The sequence below is a fragment of the Rutilus rutilus genome (assembly GCF_951802725.1).
Source record: "Rutilus rutilus genome assembly, chromosome: 24".
NCBI classification, from domain to species: Eukaryota; Metazoa; Chordata; class Actinopteri; order Cypriniformes; family Leuciscidae; genus Rutilus; species Rutilus rutilus.
The window spans coordinates 21,661,406-21,677,936 of record NC_140228.1 but is presented as its reverse complement, the minus strand read 5'-3'; the positions used below and the strand labels follow the sequence as shown (position 1 = coordinate 21,677,936).

Below are 16,531 nucleotides of genomic sequence, written 5' to 3'. Positions count from 1 at the left end.
GTCTTGCTCAGGGACACATTGGTGTCTCACAGTGGATTCGAACCCGGGTCTCTCACACCAAAGGCATGTGTCTTATCCATTGCGCCACACCACCCCCACTATAATGTACTTAATGTACACTATAAAGCATTGGAACACCTGACTATTATACCAACAGGGACCGTAATGACATTGCATTCTAAACATAGACAATTAGACATTAATATGGGGTTGGCCCCCCTTTTCCTTCACTCTTTTGGGAAGGCTTTCCACAAGATTAGAGCATTTCTGTGGGAATTCATCCAGTATGCTCCAGTATGGTCAGGCACAATCTCCCTTCCAGTTCAAACCAAAGGTGTTTGATGGGGTTGAGGTCAGGGCTCTGTGCGGGCTACTCGAGTTCTTCCACACCAAACTCACCCAACCATGTTTTTATTGACCTTGCTTTGTGCACAGTCATGCTAAAATAGGAAAGGGCCTTCTCCACACTGTTCCAACAAAGTTGGAAGCATAGCATTGTCCAAAATGTCTTGGTATGCTGAAGCACTAAGATTTCCCTTCACTGGAAGTAAGGGGCCAAGCACAACCCCTGATTATCCCTCCTTCACCAAACTTTACAGTTGGCATGATGCATGCAGATAACGTTCTCCTGGCATCCACCAAACCCAAATCACCCATCAGACTGCCAACAGAGAAGCATGATTCCAGTGGTGCGCAACAGAGTGCTTTACACCTCTCCATCCAATGCTTGGCATTGTACTTGGAGGTGAGAGGCTTGCATGCAGCTGCTCGGCCATGGAAACCCAATTCCAACCCATGCACCGGGAACACTTACTATAATACCCAATGTACTTGTTACATCGTAAGAAAAAAATGCATCTACACTTCTATTAGTCTGTCTGTCTCATCCTTATCCCGAGGTTACCGTAGTCAGCCGGATCTGGTCCTTATCCAGATCAGATGGTGGACCTGCACCTAGACATGACCAAAACGCAGCCCCGAATGTCAGCAGAGACCATGTCTACTAGACTATAGCCTGTGAAGGCCTCCTCGACACGTCTCCTCAGCAGAGACCTAAAGAACCAGACAGGTCCTCCGCACAGACCCTATGGCAAGCTTTGGCTCCACACTGGCGTTATGAATCGATCTTCAAGCAAAAGGAACTGGTCAAATATTTGAATGCTACCAATCCCAATCTGAACTCTGACTTGTATGAAACAGCCTGAATCACAATGACACAATGTTCCGTCATTGGCCAGAGGAGAACTGCCCCCCCCTGGTTTCTCCCAAGGTTTTTTTCTCCATTTCTGTTACCTAATGGAGTTCGGGTTCCTTGCCAATGTCACAACTGACTTAGTTGGGCACACTTAATATTCAACAATATTATTGATCTGACTGCACTGACTGTGTTGTATGAGAACTGAACTGAGCTGGATGATGACATCATTTTTTGCAGAACTGCTTTATAGATGAAATTTACTAATTAAATAATTGGTGATATTACAACGAAACTGAATCAACACTGAACTGACTTCAGCTGAACAACAGCCAAAATGCATAATTTTCCTGTTATCACTGTGAAGCTACTTTGAAACATACTGTATTGTATAAAGCGCTATATAAATAAAGGTGACTTGACATTTATTTCCATCAAGAGGTGCATACATTTTTGGTCAGGATCTTGTATTGACAAGCACTCTGTCTACTCCAGCATATCCCAAAGACTTTCAATAAATTTTGGACTCAGATCTGGACTGAAAATGATTATTCATGCTCCCTCCCAACCATTCTTTCATAATTTGATACTGATGAATATTGACATTGTCATCGCTGAATATGGCCATGGTCTTGGTCTTGCTACATGGTTGTTTAAGAAATGAAAAGCTGCACACTTTAGAAGAAGAACTGTAGAATAACTGTTGCTAAACATATAACATGTTAGAAACATAATAATCACTGCAATTATGATCCAATCATAGACTCTTAAGATTTGCAGATGACTAGATTGATATGTTCTTAAAACACTTAGGCCTAATGAGATTCACTCTAATGCAAGGCCTTCACATTGGTCAGGCTAAAGTCAAGTCAATTCATCAATCAGGTCAATTCATCCTGATAAAATTACCTAAACAGCACACAGAAGAAAAAAAAAAAAAAACAAGAAAAAAAAACAAACAAACAAAAAAACAACAACAACCTAACATAACATAATTAAATTGATTTTAAAATCCTCATATAATTATAAATATGCCCAAATGCAAGAGGCCAAACATGAATGGTGTTCTGTATGTGAAACGGAGTACACGATGTTCACAAAACAGATCTCTGTCAGTAATCTGGTTTAAGAGGTATTACTGGATCAACAGAGACCACATGGATTTAAGATGCTCTTCAAGGTCACTCAATAAGCTAAACACGTGTAAAATAACATGGTGGAAATCAACCTATAAACATAAAATAGAAATAGAAACATGATTTTACGAGTGTTCCGAGAATGCGTTTAAATATGACCAGCATAATCTATCAACACTTTGGGTTATTTATTAGAATTGCAACATAAAGACGTCTAAAGAGTCATTAGCTTTGCATCGTTCATTGTTATTCACCATTATTCATCTGAAATGTGTTTTCATTTGATTCTTGTGGGCTGACTGTAAATGTTTTGCTCATTCGCATGATCTTCCGCATAGTTCTGCTCCGTAAACTCACCCGTTGTGATGGCACTCCTCCCTGTTAGTCCTTGCCTGTGTGTGTAGATATGACAGATGTGTTTAAAAGATATACAATGTGAGTTTATCTCTCTGTTAAAGAGGTGTGATCCATCCTCACCCTGGCAACCGACACGCGCGACAGCAAACAACACTCAACCAAGCCGGAAATCTGAGGGTCACGTGGAAACGCAAAGGTTCATGGGGCTTGTTGTTCATTGTTGTTCCATTTTTTTAAAAATCACGTGGGAATTAAATGAGAATAAAAGCTGATAGACCTGCAAAAAAAAAAAAAAAACCTTGAAAGAAGAAATTGTAGCCAGTGAAGTACATTATTGCAAGACAGCCTAGATCAAGTCAATAATAGAGCAAATAAAATGCTGCTAAAATGGCAATAGAAATCAAAGGAAGACAATAGGCTATTCAGTACAAGGAAAAGTTGGAGGAGGAAGGAGTAACGTCAGTGGAAAAAATAGGAGACAAGAACATATAATTAAGGACTAAATAAAACATAATATCTAAACATCTTGTTGTATGAATGGTGTGGAGAGAGAAACTGTAGAACATGTGATTATTAATTGTAGGACAACTAACGATGAAGAAATATTACGATATAATAAGGAGGATGCAAAAATTAGAAATGAGAAGCACCCCTGGACTAAGGACACAGCTTAGGATGCAGCCTTCCGTTTGAGAAGCACCCTAAAAGACCTGAAGTGTGTGTTAGATAAGGACGACTTGCCTACCAAATGTGCAGTAGGCTACTGGGTGTGATACAGGACAGGTTTGAAAACCCCTGGTGCTGGAAGTAATACCAGAGGAGCTTAAGACGACACCGTGCTGGTTGAGTTTTTGGCTCTCATGTTTTTGCGGAAAGAGGAGGAGTAGCCATAGTGAGGAGTTTCTTGTCCAAGTTATCAGTAGATGGCAGTATAGGCTACTGATGAGGAGAAAGTAGAATGATCCAGTGGTCTCCAACCTTATTTCATTTGAGAACTACTTCTTTACAAATTTAAGTGGCTGAAAGCTATGTTATACAATAATTAAATCTATTTAGCCTATATGATAACTTGTTCTGATGTTTAAAAGAGTAACTTGGGTTGGGGGGAGGTGGAGCCAAGAGGCTCCAGCTAACCACTGATCTATATGAGATAAGTGGTTATATCAAGACTGTTGCTAGCGCCGCAAATTATAATTTAGGCACACACACATTTTCTTCCCCTAGATTTGTAAAGAAAAAGTCACTCTCCCAATCCTCATGAGTATAATGTTTTTTTTTTTGTTTTTTTTTTTTTTTTTTTTTGCTTGAACGCTGTCTTTACTCATCCTGATGCAGACTTCTTCTTTTTTTTTTTTTTAAATAAAACATTATTAATATTAATATTATTTCCAAAGAAATGTTCATTTAGCATGACAGAAGTAGCCTACAAGGTTTCTTATAGGCTACAATAGCGTATGACAAGTGCTATAACAAACATAATGGATATAAAAATAAATTATTCAAATAGGCTACTAAAGAAGAGGAAAAGAGAGTTAAAAAAAAGAAAACAAAAAAGAAGGGTATACAAAAAAAGGAGGAATTTAGTTATTTGTAAATATCCATAGTTCTGACAGCTTCATGGCTTGAAAGTGGACTGTTTCCTAATTCCTTTGAGACCATTTACATTTGTGTATGTAAAACTAAGCAAGTAATATTATAAGTTTTTATTATAAATTATAAATGTATTTAACATAAAATTATGGCTCTTGTTTATCTTTATTTTTTGTCAAAATAAAAAAAATAACATATCTTATCTCTGTTCATTTTAATTCCACTTAACAGGTCTATCGATGGTTCAACATCATTTTTGTTGTTGTTGTTGTTGTTGTTGTTATTATTATTATTATTATTATTATTATTATTATCATCATCATCATCATCATCATCATCAATGCAAAGCTCTACTGGTAGCCATGTAACGTAGTGACGTGCTTGATTGAAACTTCAACGTCAAATACATTCTTGATTTGCAATGGAGGGGTGGGACCATAGACAGTATGGGTGGGACCTGGGTGGGACAGCTGTCTATATTAGCTCTCTCTGATTGGATGAAAAGTACGACTTTGCGAGGTGAGCTACTGGTAGAAACACCATATGAAAAAAAATGAAGGTCCTTGCTGCGCCTATAATGTGCCCGTAGTTGTTTCACCGACAGGTGGCGCAATCGGCTTACACAGCTCCAGATAATTGCGAGTTAAGTGGGAAAGCCAGTTTGACATCAGTTGTAGAATTAAGATTTTACTTCATTATTTCGACCTATTCACTCACTGCACTCTACTATCATCATCACTTTTATTATAAGGGCAGAAGGGAGCGTAATGTGATTTTGTATGGTTCCAGTACGAAAAATTCTAGTTCTTTTTATTGAAAATGGAGAAACAATTTGTGTAAAAGGAAATGTTATTAAAAAAAATATATATTTACAATACTGTTGTCTCAAAATATATCTGATACTTTTAGGGGTTCTCATTAGCAAACACAAACCCACAATATTTTAAAATCTACATTAAATTAAATACAACTCATTCATGTGTAAGCAATGACCTCATGTAAACAATGACCTGATTTTTACACCTTCTGCCTTAATATTGCATATTAAGTTAATTTCACCAAAAGCAAATATTATGTTAAAAGTTCCTTTACACTTCAGGCCTCTTGTGATAGCTGAAAATGCTAACTGATTTAACTAATAAAATTTCACTTTCGTCATGTGTTGTACAATACAACAGAAAAATATCTTAAATACATTTTAAAATTAAAAGACCTTACAACAGTTCTATCTTTGTGTGTGTGTGCATTTATGTGTTTTCAGGGTACACAGGTACAGATTGAAGGCCCTGAAAGAGAGTCAAGCACTCTTAACAGTCACAGAGGTCAGAGTGCTGTCCCACAGCGGAAGTGCTGCTGCATGTTTATACCAAAATGAGATGAATATGAGCAGGTGAAAGCCAGTAGGCCATGCTGTTTGATACAGGCCTATGAAGGTCAGGCCGGATGGACAGTGAGGTAGTTAAAGATGTCATATGTCAACATGATGGTAGTTACTGTTCTTTGTTTTTGCACTTTAATCGGAAGGGCTTTGTGCAGCTTAGGTCTCACCCAAAACAAAACACACCCTAATAGTAACATTAACTACAGCACTACAAGGATTTTCATTTTGTAAGCCAACAAAGCTGTAAAGCATTATTTGCCACTATTCAGCGGTGATTTCCTGTTTTATGAAAAAATAGAAAATCTCACTATATTTGATTAGATTTCTGTTATTACTAAATCCATTCCTTAGATAGTTGTATATTTACATTTTGAGATACCATAATTTCATAATTTTACAGAAGTGTACAAACTGTCTCATTATACCCAATATTTATCAATGAACTTCTAAATATGTTTAGCATTAAATCAACAACAAGTAAATGTTAAAAAGGTGAGGAACAAATAAATCTGAACTGAAAGATATGATGAATATGTAGGACTACAGGATAAATAAAAAATATATACATTTAATAAAATGACTGTAAGATTGTTTCACATTAGTTTACAGGGTTCGTACAATTCTTAAAGTGCTTGAAGTACTTGAATTGGACTTTTTAAAATTTAAGTCCATGAAAACCCTTGAAAACAGATTTTTTTAAAGTGGTGCTTGATAAGTGCTTGACTTAGTGACATACAATATACATGAAATTAGTGTTTTATTTTTTAGAGATAAAAAAAAAAAGATTTTCCTTGGTTAAGGTGATTTTCCCATGCCTGACGATGCTGGTTGATGGATGGTTCTCTATGAAGTGAAACGTCAAATACTTTATATCTCTAATTTGAGTAATAAAACAAATAAAATAAATTTAAATAATAAAGACATTGTTTGATAATTGCTGATGCAATTAAAATCCCCAAAAAGTAGTGCTTGAAAAGTCCTTGAAATTTTAATTTGACAGAATCTGTACGAACCCTGAGTTTAGTTTATCTGCTCTTCAATCTGAGGCTTCTTATAGCTTGGCAATCCTGGGTTAGTGATACAGAGAACAAAAATACATTAAATCCATAGCTTAATCTGTTTTGACTTAATGCAAGAGTAATCCATCTGTCAGAAGTTCAACATGATTTGGTTCGCATTGGAATTCATTAAGCATCACCGTAAAGGGGGATATCCTGCAGATGTCTGGGTTAAGTTTCATAGGGGTGTACTTTATTCTGCCACCTCCATTTCCACATTCAGTCTTGGAGCCACACACACAAAGTGACCTGACAATGACATTTGTGCTACCTTCCATACCTTCCATTCATATGGCATGCATTTTTTTATTTGTCATTGTAATATAAATATTGAATATGTTTTATTCAGGTGTCCTATTTAATCATTACTCTTGCACAAATCCACAGCAGGGACTGAATTGTATATATATATATTTTTTTAAATGCAGATCTTTTTTCTTAAAAAGTCAAGTGACTCTTTCACTTGAAGCCAAAGACCCACCATATGCACCCACCATGTGAAACCAATGAAGTGTTGACAGGTGGGATCTGTTGCTGTCTGCTACGCATATCTGTGTTTAATACTAGAAATTTCAGTAAAGGATTATGATTAAGACAAACTGAATTTTGTTCAATTTATTTATTTATTTTAGATTTGGTCAGAGGAGATCTCAACATAAGAAGGCTTCTAAAAACCCAACAGAACAGCACCAGCATGTGTGACTTTCAGGTACACTGTAAAAAAATTGCTGTAGTTATGCAGCTGTTTGCCAGTAACTTACTGTAGATTTAAATTTATGCTATTTACTGGCAACAGTTTGTTCAAAGTTAAATGAACATTAAACATTAACAAGTCTTTGTCTTTACAGAATAAAACTATAAAATAACAATCTAATGCAAAGCATTCTGGGAACCAGAAATCTTCATCAACCTTTTTCTGTTTTTTTTCCTTCAGATTTTGGTTCCCAGAATGCTTTGCATGAGGCTGTTATTTTAGTTTTATTCTGTAAAGATAAAGACTTGTTAATGTTTAATGTTCCTTTAATTTTGAACAAATTGTTGCCAGTAAATAACATCAATTTAAATCTACAGTAAGTTACTGGCAAGTAGCTGCCAGTAATACTGTAATTTCTACAGATTTTTCTAACAGTGTAATAGTCTAGTAACACCTCAAGCAAGGCAAACAACGTTTTGGTTTGGATCTAAATGTACATATCTTCAGGCTTGGAGTTGTCCACATTTGTTGTGTAAACACAAATGTGCACAGTGTGTCATTTTACTACATAGATGACATGATCCTCTTGATGTTCATGTGATGAATTCAGTTGGTAACTTCTTGATGACTGAATCAACTTCTTGATGATTTCTGTGGCAAACTGAAGGTATATTTAGTATTTAGTCTTTTTGGATTTGGCAGTTCGGGGGGGGGGGGGGGGGGGGGGGGGGTCTTATAAGGGGACACACAAGTAATGTATAGCCAATGAAAGTTTATAAAGCTCTCCTGAAAAGGAAATTATTGATGACTATGATGGTAAATGTATGTAAAACAAAGAAACAAAATACTCATTTGACAAATAAATTACCGTAGTATAGGTTTCTTATGGCTGTTCACAAAAATAAATAAGAGATCTTAAAAAGAAATAGGAAGAAGATTTTCCACTTTAAATAGCTTTTGCAGTCTGGAAAACATTGACAAGGTGTTACAATGCTATGCAGCATAACATTTCAAATTATTTAGATATTCAGATCTACTTGCACTACAACAATACAGACTTTCCATGTAATATTTTCAAATCATCACCTCATCATAAATCAAACAGCACCCCTAACCTTTGACTCCTGGAAACACACCTGACTGTACTACACCTGACAGCCAGGTGTGCCTGTTCATGTTGAGTTTTGCGCTGTCCATCGATTATGTGAGTGTGAGTGGGTGTGATGTGTGTTTATAGTACGCATCAGATTACAAAGAGCAGAATTAGAGGCCGTTGACTGCACTCAGCCTTGTTGGGCTCATAGTTTGCACTAAATACTTTCCCCTGTGTGTTTATGTTGGGCAGCTCCTGCTTGTTGTTCTTTGTTCCCCCTCATTACACTAGCAATCCAAACACCAGCGCAGCCTGAAGGCAGGGGCACACACTGGAGGTCACTACAAAGGGGCATTTTTTCCACTGAAAAACATTTTCTTTTAAAAATTATGTTTGGATGGTAAACCGAGTGTGATGAAAACCGAAGATACATTGGCAGGGAATTTTCAATTGGCTTTTAAATTATCAGGATTTCAGAACCTGTTATTCTACTGTTAAAGTGGAAGTGCCAATTTCATATTTGTTGATAATTATTTTCTGTGAAAATGCCAAATTTGCCATTGTCCTTGCACTTTCTGTTCAACCACTGTGACATTTTCTTAAAGTCTTTAGTTGACCACCATGTTTATACTTGTAATGGCCAAACCATTGTAAGTATAAACAATATTTTGAATCTATTATTGGACAAAACCAGATTTTAGTGTTTAATTGATTGATAAGTTGGTTAATTGATTGATTGATTGATTGTCACAAATTGCACAAGAATACTTTCTGTAAATAACATGCTATTGTGAAAACAACTAGCAAAGGTTGTCAGCCGTTTTCAACTCTATTACGTTCATCAAAATATTTGGAATAAACAGTTGTTTTTTACAGCATGTTTTGAAAAAGAAATATCATTAATATCAGTTATTATTATATCACATTCATAACTGATATGAATGATCTCAGTTACAAGGCACACTAAATCTGAATGATACTAGCAGAATTTATCCGTTCAAAACAGTTATCTTATATGAATTCTAGTGTTACTGTGACAGGAGTAGCTTTAAGGGTAGTTATTGAAGTTAATAAAGATTGCCCATTTGAAAGTTAAAATGATTGTGACATGAAAACCCATATTGATTGACCAGTAATTGGAGGGGCACATGTTTCCCACTGTCTGTGGTTTTTATGGCCCTAATACTGCGGTGGGAAAATTAAACTAAAAAAATATTTTAAAAAGTGGCACCATCTAAATCATCTACACCTCCCTGCCCCCCACTCCCCACCCCCCCACCACCCCCCCAGGAAAATGCTCTATGCCTGTTCAGCAGCATCATAGTATAGTCCACTTTCATCAGTGCAGAAGACAATAATATCAACTGAAATGCTTATCAGCTTCTGAAGTACAGCATTACTGTGGACTCATCAAAGGACTAGAGGCTGAAATCGGGGCCCCGTATCTCTGGCAATCAGAGATCTCTCTACTCAAACAGAGACTGACATGTGCAAAGGCCCACGCAAGAAAACATGGTTATGAAAATTAGCTGTGTTTGGAAAAATAAAGAGAACAACAAGGCAGGTAAAATGTGATCAGTGGAACACGTACATGGTGTGTTGTTCTAATCAGATTTTTTTTTTTTTTTTTTTTTTCCAGCGAGAATAGAATATAAAACAAGAAAATGTAAGTGCTGCTTACCTTCTGACCAGTCACCACTGCAATGCTAAGTAGTCTGGGTGGTTGCTAAGGTGTTGCTATGAGGTTGCTAAAATGTTCTGATTGTTTTAACTGCATTTCTCAATGTACAAAATGTAATATTTGGTAGTTTAATACTTAGCCCTAAGTATGAGCAGTAATAATCATGTTTGATTTTTTAAAAGATAGAATAAAAAAACAATGAAAACCTTTATAAATAAATATAAGTTATGAATGCAAGTTCTAAAAAAAAACACCTTTTACCATAAATAGTTTAATATCAATGAACGTTCTGGTTTCATTCAGTGGTGATGTTCATGCTGAAAGCTGCTGTGCAGCAGCTCTTATCGTTTCTTTCCTAATGGCCCCTATGGCTCCAGGACTTACAAGTATATGACCAGATGAGTCTCCTATCTCTGTACGGTCCAACTATGTCAGGACAGATCTATTACACAATCAATTGTTTGATCACCTTCTCTCTCATCTGTGAAGAGCTAATCAGTGCATCTCTTTTTACACACAAATGCTTTCATTCTACATAGAAATAAATCACTATATCAGTGTAATGTGATCGCATTTCCAAACGTCCAATGTTTTTTTCTTTTTTTCTCAGAAACTCCAATAATGGGAAGAAAGAAAGAGGGAGACCCATCCTGCCCCTGCTGCGCCTCAGATGTGGCTTCTAGCTAATGGCTGTTTTTCTAGTAATGCCACTTGGTGATGATCAAAAACAGAAGGGAAAAAAACAGGAGAAGGAGGTAGGTAGATTGAGGGAGAGGGAGAGAAAAAGCAAATATAGTCTGATGGAATCCAGGGTTCAGGAGAGGCAGCTGGCAGATTGCTTATCATTGGAGATGCACAATATCCTGACTATAAGATGACTATCAGGAAGGCGGTGGCTTAGCCAGCAGATTCATGCCTCTTTAAGAAGACAGTACATTTTTGGCTTTCTCTTCCTGCTGAGATAAGGATTCTCACGGAAAGGTGTCCTCTTCAGCCTTATCTCAACTCAAGTAAGCTCAGAACTGAGCTGTTCTTGAGAAATCCTGCTCAATTACCAGGACAGAGATGATGGGCAGGCTTTGCAATATAAATAAGAAGGAAAAAAAACGTATCATGCTGCATTGTCAAAAAATAATAACTGCATTTGTTACGCCTCTGTAAAAGAGGAAATAGAAAGTACGACACGGACACGATGTAGCTTCAGTCAAGTCCAATGTTGTAATGCATTTACCATGAACAGCATAATAACATGTTTACACAGTATCACACTTAAACCTGTTATTTTCCCTTTGCACGACATAATAATGTCCCTCTAAGAAACTACACAATTAGGAAAAATATCAGCTGGTCAGTTATAACTCCATAATACTGAAATACCTGAGTTAACCTTTAAAGTGAGTTACCAAAAATATATCAAAATATGTTTACAGCATCTTAAAACAGTATTGGCAAGTAACCTTGAAACAGTACATTTAATAAAACAGATTATTTACACAAAAATAGATTTAACCTAACTCTGTTAAGTGTTTAGAAAAATACCCAACACGATAGAAAATATTCTGTAATGCTAAATACTGCTGTTTTATAGTTATTATTAATTCAGAATACACTTAACATTTTACCCTCAGCAGTAGCGTTGCACTTACACATATAAACTATCTTGCCTCTTCACATTAAACACTCATTTTTCTTCAACTTTAACAATAGTACTTTTTCCTTATCCCTATGATATAAAACGAATACACACAGAGAAAACGGCGGTGGCGGTGGCGGCGGCTACATTACCACAACGCTTTACCCTCGATCCACTACACAGCTAGCATACAGGCTACACTGGAGCAACACTTCACGTTTAGCCTGCTAAATGCGCATACATAAATTACAACAATCATTAACATTTAACTCCCCGCATGTTCCTTACAGTATTAAACACATATATAAATCGTTCAAACATAATAGAGTTCGGGATCGTTACGTCACGTCGCAATGCATTGTGGGAATCACGGTACGGAAGTAGATTTGTGGTACAGTAGCGTATAGTAGGCAGTAGGTAACGTTGGTCATTTGGTCATTAATTTTGGGTTATTTTTTGGAAAATGGTTCAGTATTGCTGTATTCTGAACTGCTGTAATCGGTCTCATGATCGACAGGGCAAACGCCTCATAAATCATATTAGTTTTCCCCATTTTCGTCGGATGGCTTGGGTCGCCGCTGGTCGTCAGTATACTACCGGACGAAAACAGTGGATTATTGCACGTATGATAAATTACTCCTGAAGTGTAACAAACCCGCATAGACAAGCTTCATAGCTCACAGAATCTGACAAGTTTGTGTGTCACCACTGATGCTTGGTTAACGATTGTTTTCTCCGCGTTTACTTTGAGGATCTGCAGATCTTGCACTCATCCATTTGTGAACTGCCAGTGAGCCTCCAGTGACAACTTTTTTAAATTGATCGGAGCAGAGACTTCAAACAGAGAGCACAAAGCCTTTCAAAGTGAATTTTGTTTTGCATTAATTTTAAATTTTAATAAATGTTTCATCAACCAATTGCCTGGATTTAATAAATAAGAACTTAGCAGAGAGGTGTCAGCGCGTGAACTGGAGGTCTTATAAATTAACCGAAACTCAGCATATAAGGTAGTCTTGCCTCACAGACCTGAAAAATATATCTATATTGAAATGTCTACTTTTAAACAAACAATTCAAAACGAAAGAAAACAGATCTGCTCTCTGCTTATATGTAATCCGTTTGAAATGTGCATTTCTCTGGCGTGTTCATTGCTGCGAAGATCGCGAGTCAGCATCGTCAACCTCATCTTTGCAGCCGACTGTGACAAAAAAATCACTTGTTTATTAATAAACAATTAAAATGTGTGTGTGTGGGGGGGGGGGGGGGGCTTGAATGTTGTTGCCGAGGGCACAGGAAATTGTTAATCCGGCCCTGGATCGGAGGTGTAAGCGCTCACTCCACCAGGTAGGAGAAAATATCAGGGAAACTGAGGCTTGGTAAACTTTCATAATTATTACTCCATACTTTGTTCATAGGGATCGATTCCGCCTATAATCTCTTTTTTTTTTTAAGTACCGTTGTTTGGATTCATTATGAAGTTTGTCCGTATATGGTATAGCCAACTTTTTTTTGTCACGGTCCATAACTCTTTCTGGAGACCGGCCGGCTACGCTAATATCTTATTATAAACCGGCTTTTGTGGTGCCTCTAAAATGGCCGCCGTTACCCACAATGCACCATTCCATAACATCTACGCCCGAGCTCTATACAACCCTCGTTCTTACCTGTAAAAGAGGAAATAGAAAGTACCAATGTTGTAATGGATGAACGTAAGCCACACGTTCCGTACACAGGCTGAACGAGGCATTAGCAATCGATAACAGATCCTCCAATCACAAACTGGTACTTAAACTTACAGCAAAAAGAAAGTGAACTTATGCAAACAAGCAAACACGGCATATTGTAATTTAAGGTGCATTTCCCCAAAATTTTATAGAAGTTAAATAAAACAGCATTTTAAACACAGATCGTCTTTTTATCCTATTAATGTATTTTACCCAAAAAGCAATGGATTACCGATCTACAGACCACAGACTATAAGACCATAAGTAATTAACTTTCTCATTTTTATGGACCATTTTAAGTATCTTTTAACTTATATCAACCCATTCAATGTATCAGTATTACATCATTTTTATCATCCTTACATACTCCCCTTCAACACAGATGTCGTCCTCTACATCCCAACCAACATATTGGTAATGATGAATGCAGTTAAACAGTGCATATGATGTCACCACATCACCATTTGCAACAGTTCGTATACAAGCGCTCAACTTATTCAAAAGTCCAGGAGTGTGTGTAGCACACATATGTTAGCACTCGGCTTGTCCATCAGTCCATCATTGAGTGAAGAATGAATGTGTGTGTATTGTGAACACTCAGTACGTTCAACAGTCCATCCATGAGTGTATGATGTATGTGCATATGGGTGTGTTAACACTCAGTACGTTCAACAGTCCATCCGTGAGTGTATGATGTATGTGCATATGGGTAAGTGTGTTAACACTCAGTACGTTCAACAGTCCATCCGTGAGTGTATGATGTATGAGCATATGGGTAAGTGTGTTAACACTCAGTACGTTCAAAGTCCTCCAATGAATGTATAGTGAATGTGTGTGGTGTGTGTGTGTGTGTGTGTGTGTGTGTGTGTGTGTGTGTTCCACATTCAGTACCTTGGTACAACAACAGGCTGGTAGCCAAAGCGCTGTACTGGAGTCATCCAAGCACTTGCCGCTTGCATTGCTCTATCAGGTGCAGGTGGGTACCACTGCATGGTGTTTCTTATGAGTCCAGTGCTGTAACACCCAGGATTGCCCAACTGGTCATATGTGAAGACTCTTGGAGGTCGTCTCTCCCTTATTGGTCGCTGGTATCGCTGTTCATGTCCACAGTGAAATACACTGCACTCTGTACAGGTGACTGCACTACGGACGTTCTCTCCTCCAGAGCAGTGTCCTCTTGAGCAATAATCTCTTGTTGTCCTGATGTGTCCCTCTCTGTCAGGGTATCTCCACTATCCTGCTCCAGCTGGCAAATGTCCTGTTGCTGAGGCTCAGCATCCTGTAAAAGTTGTTCAACTTCCTTGTCAGCATCCTGACTGTCTGTGTCTACTTCTGGCTGTATCACAGGGAGAGGCGGATAGTATCCATAGTCATCTTCATCACTATCCTCAACGTCTGCTTCTTGGTGTTGTTGCTCCCTTCCTTTGCGGGTCCATGCTGTGATTTGTCTTTTTGCTTTAGCTGGTTTCAATTGTATTTCCAGTGGCAAATGGTCACACGGCAACAGCAGGTTACGATGCAGTATCCTACGTCCTCTCACTTTGCCTTGTTCTGATATTACTTCATATATGGGCATGTATTTTCCCACCTGACAAATAACTTTGTGAATGCAATCTTCCCAGTGATTTCGGAGCTTCCCTGTTCCGCCCCTGGGTGTCAAATTCCTGACGAGAATTTGACATTTTGACATTTTTTTTGCGTTTGCCGTTGTGATCTCATATGCCTCTTGCATCTGTTCTTTCCACCTTCTCATATACTCCTGATGATCAGCAGTCCCAGCCTCTGATGTCAAGCCAAATAATAAGTCTACAGGTAATCTCGGTGATCTTCCAAACAGGAGGTAGAAGGGGGAGAAACCCGTGACTTCACATCGAGTGCTGTTGTATGCGTAGATAAGCTTGGGCAATGACTCTCTCCAATCTGACTTCTGCCTCTCTGTGAGCATTCTCAGCATTTGCAGTAGTGTTCTGCCCGTTACCTTGTGGGTGGTACGGTGTTGTTCTTGAGCCCATCACTCCACAGTTCTTCTTCAGCTGTGCAAACAACTGGTTTTCGAATTCGCCTGATCATGATGGATCCTCAGGGGGAACCCAAACTTCAGCGCATAATCATTAAATATCTTATCAGCTACAGTTTTAGCAGATTTCGATGTGGTGGGGTAGGCTTGTGCAAAGCGTGTGTAATGATCTACGATTACCAATATGTATTCATATCCACCTTTACACTTGTCTAGATGCAGAAAGTCAATGGATACAAGCTCGAATGGCTGAGTGGTAACAATCGGTATGAGTGGAGCTTTTGTTTCTCGACAGGGTTTTTTCTGTTTAAGGCAGATACAATTTTGAGTGACATAGTGTTCAATCTCTCTCTGCATGTGGGGCCAGAAGAAGCGATCCCGAACAAGTGATGTTGTGTGTTCCACACCTTGGTGTCCCATGTCATTGTGGAGCTGTCTCATAACTGTTGACTTGTATATTTCCGGGAGAACAAGTTGTGTCCTGGTTGCAGTCTTTCTATGAAGTATCCCATCTCCATTAAAGCTGAGTTTCTCCCAGTCACGGAGGAGACACCTGCTCTGTGCACCGAATGATTTTAACTGCTGTCCTACAGGTCTTTCATACACTGTTTGGGGCCAATATCTTTATCATCTTTTTGAGCTTGACAGAGAGCTGCTCTTGAAAGGGGCATAGGCATGTCCTCATCCATTTCAGCACACCCAGTAGCCATAATGGACCACACAGTGTGTGACACATTCATTTCCACAGCTTGTACTGTCGTTTGCACAGAAGGGGAGGACATTTCCTCTGAACATTCTTCAATCATCATCTCTATGTCGCAGGGCATTCTTGAAAGGCCATCAGCATCACAGTTATCTCTGCCCGGGCGATATTTTATGGTTAGGTCGAAGTCTGCTAATTCAGCAACCCACCTCTGTCCTGTTGCGTTCAGCTTGGCCGTCGATAACACATAGGTTAGTGGGTTGTTGTCC

General features: G+C 38.2%; 1 protein-coding gene across 8 annotated transcripts in view; it reads right to left on the bottom strand.

The window, feature by feature from the left end:
• mak (male germ cell-associated kinase) overlaps positions 1 to 2,876 on the bottom strand; it is a 46,645-nt gene extending 43,769 nt beyond the window's left edge. For 5 of the 8 annotated variants that reach the window (XM_084399216.1, XM_084399221.1, XM_084399215.1 and 2 more), the window contains exons 1-2: positions 2,809 to 2,876; positions 2,689 to 2,723 (exon numbers count right to left, since the gene is read on the bottom strand). The gene's annotated coding sequence lies outside the window, so the exon portion shown is untranslated. Of the gene's footprint in view, positions 1 to 2,688 lie in introns of all 8 variants that reach the window. The other 3 variants (XM_084399220.1, XM_084399218.1, XM_084399223.1) reach the window with 2 other exon arrangements.
• Between the last annotated feature and the right edge of the window lie 13,655 nt (positions 2,877 to 16,531).